Below are 9,028 nucleotides of genomic sequence, written 5' to 3' on the forward strand. Positions count from 1 at the left end.
AGCTCTTCTTCCCACCATAATACTCCGCCCAAAATGTCTGGTGGATTTTAGATAAATGTAAACAAAGAATAGAATAATTTAGGGAAAAAATATAAGAATGTCTTTTAGACCTTGAGTAGATAAAGGATACGTAAATGGGATGAAAAAAGTGCTAAATTAAAAAAAAAGTAAAGTGGTCTACATTAAAATACAAAACTATTTATCAAAATTCAACTTTCAATGAATGAAAAGGAAAATCATTGAATGAGAGAAGGTATTTGCAATATGTTGATACAATAAAAGATGCATGTCCAGTATGTACAAAGAACTCCTACAGTTCAATTAGTAAAAAGGCTTTAAGGATGTAAATTGGATTGCAGCTCAAGATGGAGCAAGATGGGCAAAATAGAACTCTCTAGGCATCATCTCCCCATAGGAACACCAAATTGAACTATTCATCCAAGAAAGCATCTTCATAAGAACTAAGAATCAGATGAGCAATCACAGTAACTGGTTTTAACATTATGTGAAGGAAAGAGGTACTGAAGAGCATATGAAAAGTCTTGCATTGCCTACACCACCCCTCTCCATCCCTCCCCTTCACCCAGTCCCAGTGAAGTGAACAGAGAATCTACATACTAGGGGGAGGGAGAGCAAAGTGATCGTGCATTGGAATTCAGCTATGCCCTGTCATAGGGGAACACAACACAGTGTGGAAATCTGTTGGCACCCACCAAGGGAGCATTTAGACCAGTCCTGGCTAGAGGCTAATCCTCTGCTCCAGTAGGAACCTGAATTCCAGCTAGCTCTACCACTGGTTGAATAAAGTGACCTGTGGTTCAGAATAAATTTAAAAGACAGTCAGGCCACAAAGACTGCAGTCCTTGGACAAGTCCTGGTGTTGTAATGGATTTGGAGTTAGCATGCTTGGGGTACATGTGACCCAGTGAGACATGAGCAGTCACCCCTTCCCCATTCCAGGCAGTACAGCTGAGGGAGAGACTCCTTCTCCTGGAGGAAAGGATAGGGAAGAGTACAAAGGACTTTGTCTTGCAACTTAGGTCCAGCTCAGCCATAATAAAATAAAGTGCCAAGCAGGTTCCTTAAGACCCTGATTCCAGGTCTTAGCTCCTGGACAGTATTTCTAGACCCACCCTAGGCTAGAAAAGAACCCTTTGTCCTGAAGGGAAGGACCCAGTTCCAACAGGATTCACCACCTTCTGATTAAAGAGTCCTTGGACTTTGAATAAACATCAGCTGTAGCCAGGTGGTAGCAGGGCCTTGGGTGAGATCCAGTACTATGCTAGCTTCAAGTGCAACCCAGAGTGGTCCCAGCTATGGTGGCCATGGGAGTGCTCATCACCCCTCCCCCAACTCCAGACAGCCAAGCATAGAGAGTAAGACTGCTTCTGTGTGGGGGGAAGTGAGGAAAGAGAATGAGAGACTTTGCCTGGTAATCCAGGAAATTCTCCCGTATCTTAAGAAAAGAACAATGAAAAAGATCAACGAAATGAAAAGTTGGCTTTCTGAAAAGATGAACAAAATTGACAAACCTTTAGCCAGACTAAGAAGAGAGGACCCAAATAAATACAATCAGAGATGCAAAAGACATTACAACTGATACTGCAGAAAATCAAAGCAGCATTAGAGACTACTATGAGCAACCATCTGCCAATAAATTGGAAAACCCAGAAGAAATGGATAAATTCCTACATACATACAACCTAACATGATGGAACCATGAAGAAATCCAAAACCTGAATAAACCAATAACTAGTAATGAGAAAGAAACAATAATAAAATCTCACATTAAAGAAAACCCCAAAACCCAATGGCTTTACTGCTGAATTCTACCAAACTTTTAAAGAACTAATACCAATCCTTTCCAAACTATACCAAAAAAAATTGAGAGGGAATACTCCCAAGCTCATTTTACCATCATCTCCATTATCACCCTAATACCAAAATAAGACAAAGACACAACAACAATAGGAAATTATAGGCCGATATTGTTGATGAACATAGATGCAAAAATACTCAACAAACTACTAGCAAACTGAATTCAACAACCCATTTAAAAAGATTATTCATCATGATCAAGTAGGATTCATCCTAGGGATACAAGAATATTTCAAAATACTAAAATCAATGTGATACATCATATCAACAGAACAAAGGACAAAAACCATATTATCATTTCAGTTGTAGCTATAAAAACATTTGATAACATTTAACACCCCTTCATGATGAAAACTATCAATGAATTGGGTATAGGAGAAACCTACCTCAACATGATAAAAGCTGCATATTACAGACCCACAGCTAGTAGCAGACTAAATGGGAAAAAAACTGAAAGCCTTTCCTCTAAGATATGGAAAATACAAAGATACCCACTCTCAGAACTGTTATTCAACATACTACTGGAAGTTCTAGCTAGAGCAATCAAACAAGAAATAAAGGACATCCAAATTGGAAGGGAAGAAGTCAAATTATCCTTGTTTGTAGACAATATGAACTTATATATAGAGAAACCTAAAGACTTCACCCAGAAACTATTAGAACTGATAAACAAAACCAGTGAAGTTGCAGGATACATTAAAAAAATCAGTAACATTTCTATTGTTTGCCAACAGCAATCTGAAAAAGAAAGTAAAAAATAATTCCATTTACAATAGCTACAAATAAAATATCTAGGATAAACTTACCCAAAGAAGTGAAGGATCTGTCAGGGTTGGGTTTTTAAAAGAGAAATGTTGTCCTGGTTCTTGGCCTCCTTGCTTGGAAGAATCACCAGCAGGGCCAGTGCAACGGGGTGAACACAGACAGGAATCAATTCCACACAAACAGCTTTCATCGTAGAAAAGAAGGAAGAAAGAATAAAGCTATGCAATTGTAGAAAAGAAGGAAGCTACACAAAGTGAAAATACGTTTCAGAGAGAGGAATGGGTCAGTCTTCACATGTGAAGATGTTGAAGACTCCCAGGTGGTTTCCTTTTATTGACCTGGTCTGGGGGAGGGCTTACAGGAGGTGTGTGATGTTACCCACTGATTGATGTACATGATTATCAGGTGTTCTGTGTTTTCCTGTAGTTCCTTCCCCTGGTTGGCCCCCCGGCTTTTCCACCCCTAAGAACCACTCTCCTGGCCTGTATCTGCCACCTGCACATTTGATCCCTGCCTAGCATTCCCCCCTGAAAGACATAGGACCTGGAACTCTTTGGGATCATGTTCAAAGGTCCATCTTCTGTAACTATTTCTACCTGAATATGAGTGTTGTGTCAGTTTTCAGATCCTCGTGCTCTTTTAGGAGGAGGAAGAAGTCACAGATGGAATGCCTGGGCACTCTGGTTCAGGATCTCATGTTGTGATGTTCTCTGATGTACTTAGCTGGTATTGGCTGGAACCCTCTGGCAAACATCAGCTTCATATGAAATTGTTGTAGTCTGGAAGATACAAATCTCACCAAAAGGTTGAATAAATTAGGACCAAATAAAAGGAGTAACAGGATTGAGACTATTGGTCCCAGGAGTGGCAACAACCAGGTTAGGCTTGATAGCCATTTAGCTTGTTCATATAGTCATTTTACATTTGTTTGCACTATTCCAAATTATTAATGTAAGTATAACAAGTTTTGTTAAGGACGATACACATCCCTCTTTGTTCTGCTAAGATAAAATATAGGGCAATATAATTATTTAGAACCACACTGATAACAGGTTTTGTCATCACCTCTTGGCCTCCTCGGAGTAACCAGTGAGCCTGCACAGCAATGGCCACTCCCAACAATTTAGCCTGTTGGTGGTCCGCCTTATTTCCAGATCCTGATTGTTGTAGACCGTGGGGGCCACCGACAATAGTTGAGTAGTACCTGTTTGGGGTCCTGATATTAACTTCTGAAGTTTTTTAAGGATTTTAGAAAAAGAGTAATGAAATGGGTGTTGATCACTTGTGCTGCCTTTGCGGAATGAGTTAGAGTCTATGTTGGTAAGAGAACTAGGGAGAGAGGTAGAGAGGAGGAGGTGGCTAGTTCCCTTTCCTTTACCCTATCTCTCCTTTAAAGTTTGAGCCTTGTCTGGAGCTGAAGAGGCACCCAGACATTTTCCTGTCCCCCCTGAGAGATACCTTTCCACACAGGATTTGCAATATTGGGGTTTATCTCTCAGGTGTATAAAAGCCTGAATATAAGGAATGTCTGACCATTTCTCTTTCCCTCTACAAAAGGGGTCTAATTGTAAGATGGTATTTGGGTTGAGACTCCTGTTCTCGGGCCAGGATTCTCCATTTGGCAGCTGGTTTTGGGGCCAGGTCATGTTGCAGAAAAATATTAATTTCTTTTTCCAGAGTCTGTCAAGTCCAAGGGTTTTTAAGTTTTTTTTAATAGGCATTCCAGGGGAGGGTCGGTGGGAACAGAGACTCCTTGTCCCATGGTCTGGAGCTTGGTTAGTTAGGCAGTGCCCTGTTCTATGAGAGAAAGGCTGGAAAGAAGAGAGGGTCAGCTACCTGGAAGACTAGGCATCCCCGTGTCCATCAGGTTTGGCTGAGAACTTGCTTAGTTAGGTTGTGCCCTGAAACCCTTCTGTGTTAAGGCAGGACTTGCTTAGTTAGGCTGTGCCCCAAATCTCTATTCCAACTGCCCCTTGAACCAGGCATCCCCAGTCTGGTGCATTGGCTGGTCACCCATTTAGGCATCCCTCTCTGGGGCAGCCATGTTTACCATGGAGATGCCACACACTGTCTCTCATGCTTGGAGCTCTGAGGACTCTAGTGAAACTTTTGGCCCCGACACCATGTGCCATGTGGGGGGCCCTGAGACAGTGCAGAGCCATCCTTGTGGGGTGCACAACTGCACCTACCTACACTGTGGCTCTTTCTCTTGGCCTTGTGACTGCCCAGTGATCACCTGATACCACCCCTTTATCTTTGCCTCCTCATGATACCTGGCACGTATTGCTTCCCATTCCACCTGAGTTATGACTGTTTTTCACAAGATAAACGCTGCCCACTGGCTTAGCCAAAAGGGTTCCAGACCTTCCTTCAGCTGTCTTACATGGTCAAAGAAATGTGTAAGGACTGCCCTCTTTGCCCCTGTGGAATGGGAGTGAAGAACCCTGTAGAAGGTTGCCGGCAGAAACAATAACAGAGGTAATGAAGGGGAGCACTAGAATCCTGACAGGTGAACAGGTCAGACTCCAGTACCTTATCCTGGTGAACAAAGTTTCTTACCAAGGGCCTCTAAATATTTCCTCAAAACAAAAAGTTTCCCTTTTTAATTATAACCAACTTGATCACATACAAAACTGTGTTAACGGAGTTAGGTGTGCTAACTTGACCATTTTATTTTCCCAGTCTGGAGTAACTGGGAAGCACAAAATGGTATGAGCAGAGACCAAATCTCCTAGCGAGCAAAGCAGAAAAGCAGTATAGTACACAGGGAGTTTGTAGTTTACCTTCCACTCCCGCCATGGAGATAGGAGAAAGAGGGAAACAGCAGGCCCTGAAAATTCAGGAAGAGCAGAGTGAGTGGGTCCAATGTTAATCACAGTTAATTTGCTTACCTATAATAGAAAGAGTTATCCAAGGCTCAGCCATCCCAATGTGATGAGGTTAAACTTGTTCCAAAGCTGTGATCTGTCCGTCAGGGTGAAGTAGTCCTAGAAGGTCCATGGGTGTGGAGGATGCCAGCTCAAGGGAGGCTCCTAATGTAGTGCCCCTCCCTTTTGTACAGAGTGCCCAGTTTCAGTGATCTCTGCTCACTGGGACATTTCTTACTATGGGGCGCAGAGTCATAGTAGAGGTAGGGCTCAGTTCCTGGAGAAAGTGCGGCCCTGGTATCTTCTTGCCCAAGCCTCCAGGGCATCTCTGTCTCTAAAAAACCTCTCCTATTGTGTTAGCCACCGCTTGAAAAGCTTCCTTTGGCTCTCAGGGCTGCTATCAGCCCCGCATCCTCTCACTCTCATCTTGGTTATCAAAGACCTTAAAGGCCAGGTTTAAAGTTCTGCTTGTGAAATCTGAGGCCCCTCTTGGCTTTTGGAGTTTGTGCCGAACATCAGGGACCAACTGAGAGATGACGTGCAATCCCAGGCTGGATTGTACCTCCCTGGTCCCAGGATCTAAGCAATAAAGAGTAGAAAGGCTTCAAACAATCATGAAAGGATGAGTGATTTGTAATGACTTCTGACCTAGCAGCGTCCTAAAGGGGAAGTTGCTGCACAGGCATGGAGGGAGTTTGGCTGGCCCAGGTAGGTGCAGTGGAGACAAAGAAGAAGGGAGAGTGTGGGCTGAGAAAACCGAAAGAGGGAAGTAAAAACAGTGAGAGCAAAATGTGAATATTTCTCCTGGGTTTCAGCACCAAAATGTCAGGGTTGAGTTTTGAAAGAGAAATGTTGTCCTGGTTCTTTGGCTCCTTGCTTGGAAGAATTGCAAGCAGGGTTGGTGAAAGGGAGTGAACACAAACAGGAAGTAGTTCCCCAAAAACAGCTTTCATTGTGAAAAAGAAGGAAGAAAGAAGAAAGCTACATGACTGTCAAAAAGAAGGAAGCTAAATAAGTAAAAAGTAAAAATATGCTCCAGAGAGATAATTAGGCCAGTCTCCATGAGTGAAGAAAGAAGTTAAGGACGCCCAGGTGGTTTCCTTTTATTGGCCCAGTAGAGGGCTTATGGACCTGTGGGATATTACCAAATGATTGATACACGTGATTGCCAGGTGTTCTGTGTTTTCCTGCAGTCCCTTCCACCAATTGGTCCGCCAGCTTCTCCACTGCTAAGAACCGCCCTCCTGGCCTGTATCTGCAACCTACAGATTTAATTCCTGCCTAACAATCTATAATGAGAACTATAAAATATTGATGAAAGTAATTGAAAAGGACACAAAAGAATGGATAGATATTGCATGTCCATGGATTGAAAGAAATAATATTGTTAAAATATCCATACTACCCAAAGCAATCTACAGATTTATTGCAATCCCTATCAAATACCAATCATATTCTTCACAGAAACAGAAAATACAATTCTTAAATTTATATGGAACCAGAAAAAACTCAGAATAGCCAAAACCATCCTGAGGTGGGGAGGGGTGGGGAAACTGGAGGAATCACATTACCTGACTTCAGATTGAACTACAGAGCTATAGTAACCAAAACAGCATGGTACTGACATAAAAACTGTCACATAGACCAATGGAACAGAATAGAGAACCGAGAAATAAATTCATATATCTATAGTCAACTCATTTTCAACAAAGATGCCAATAACAGCCATTGAAAAAAGGATACTCTTTTCAATAAATTGTGCTGGGAATAGTGGATATCCATATGCAGAAGAATAAAACTAGACCCTTATCTCTTGCCATTTACAATAATAAAATCAAAATCGTTTAAAAATTTAAATCGAAGACCTGGAACTATGAAACTGCTAAAATAAACGTGTGGAAAAACACTTTGGGACATTGAGCCAGCCAAAGATTTCTTGTGTAATACCTCATAAGCACAGACAACCAAAGCAAAAATGTACAAATGAGATCACGTCAAGCTAAAAAGCTCCTGCACAGTAAAGGAAACAATCAACAAAGTGAAGAGGAATTTGGGTGAAAATATTTGCAAATGACTGATTTGACAAGACATTAATAACTAGAATATATAAGAAGCTTCCACAACAAAGAGGAAAAAATCAAATATTCTGATTATAAAATGGATAAAGGATCTGAATAGACATTTCTTAAAAGAAGACATAAAAATGACCAAGAGGTATATGAAAAAAATGTTCAACATCATTATTCATCAGAGAAATGCAAATCAGAACTGCAATGAGATATCATCTTATCCCAGTTAAAATGTCTTTTATCAAAACTACAGGTAATAATGAATGCTGATGAGCATGTGGAGAAAGGGGAACCCTCATATTTCTTGGTAGGAATGTATGTTAGTATGGACACTATGGAAAACAGTATTGAAGTCCCTCAAAAAAACTAAAACTAAAAAGAGAGCTATACCTTATGATTCAGCAATCCCACTGCTAGGTATATAGTATATATCCCAAAGAAAGGAAATCGGTATATCCAAATTTACAGAACAAAAAGCACTCAAGAACTTGGTAGAAAATGATTTGCAGCTGGTTCCTCCAGACAGTTGGCCCCCGGAAGGCTGGCTCAGTTCACCTCCAAGACCTCGGTCTTGGGGAGGCCAAACTTGGTCTTGTGGTTGTCGAAGAGCTTCACCAGGGCCTCCATGTACATGGCGTGGTACAGGTAAATGTCCTGCTGGGTCGGGTGCTCCAGCTTGGGGATGGTGATGGGCTCGCCCACAACAGTGGTGACCGACTTGGAGTAGGGCACCAGCCCCGAGGTGTCAGAGGAGAAGAAGCCGCAGCCATGGAAGATGCATGGGGCGAAATCAATGTACTTCTGCAACTTCTTCTGGACCCATCGGCCCCAGGAGCCCTCCTGGAAGATTACCTTCTTGTACACCTCATTCTCCCCAAAGGAGTAAATGGGAACCAGGTCCCTTCCATGGCGCAGGGCCAGTTTCACAAAGCCCTTCTGGTTCCGCAGGATGACAGCATTCTTGCCAGGCATGGAGCTCAGGGACTCAGCTGCACCCCCCACCATGGCAATGATGACATTGCCACTCCCATTCTTTAAGAGCAAGTAGTCTATGGTGTCCCAGTTGACAGGGTAGATGACTCCATACATTAGGTACTCCCTCAGCACTGGCATCCGGAAATTGCCAGCCAGTGTGGCCAGGTAAGGCCTTATGCCTGGGAACTTCTTTCTTACTTCTGTGGCCTCTGTGCTGAAGTTGCAGAAGGCACCCAGGCCCATGATACCGTGGGGGTGGTATCCAAAGATATAGTTCCTTGTGGTCAGCAGGTCCCATGTTTATTGTAGCACTATTCACAATAGCCAAGATTTGGAATCAATCTAAGTTTCCATTAATGGATGCATGGATAAAGAAAATATGGTACATATACAAAATGGAATATTATTCAGTCAAAAAAAATGAAATCCTGTCATTTGCAACAGCATAGATAGAACTGAAGGCCATGAGGTCAA

The 9,028-nt window shown here is 42.3% G+C and overlaps 1 pseudogene across 1 annotated transcript; it reads right to left on the reverse strand.

Moving 5' to 3' along the window:
* Positions 1-8,080: 8,080 nt before the first annotated feature.
* Positions 8,081-8,854, reverse strand: LOC105820989 (annotated as a pseudogene). The gene has a single exon (XR_001138037.1). The product of XR_001138037.1 is annotated as a diacylglycerol O-acyltransferase 2 pseudogene (transcript).
* Positions 8,855-9,028: the final 174 nt, after the last annotated feature.

This window comes from Propithecus coquereli, unplaced genomic scaffold, assembly GCF_000956105.1.
Source record: "Propithecus coquereli isolate 6110/MARCELLA unplaced genomic scaffold, Pcoq_1.0 Scaffold551, whole genome shotgun sequence".
Lineage (NCBI taxonomy): Eukaryota > Metazoa > Chordata > Mammalia > Primates > Indriidae > Propithecus > Propithecus coquereli.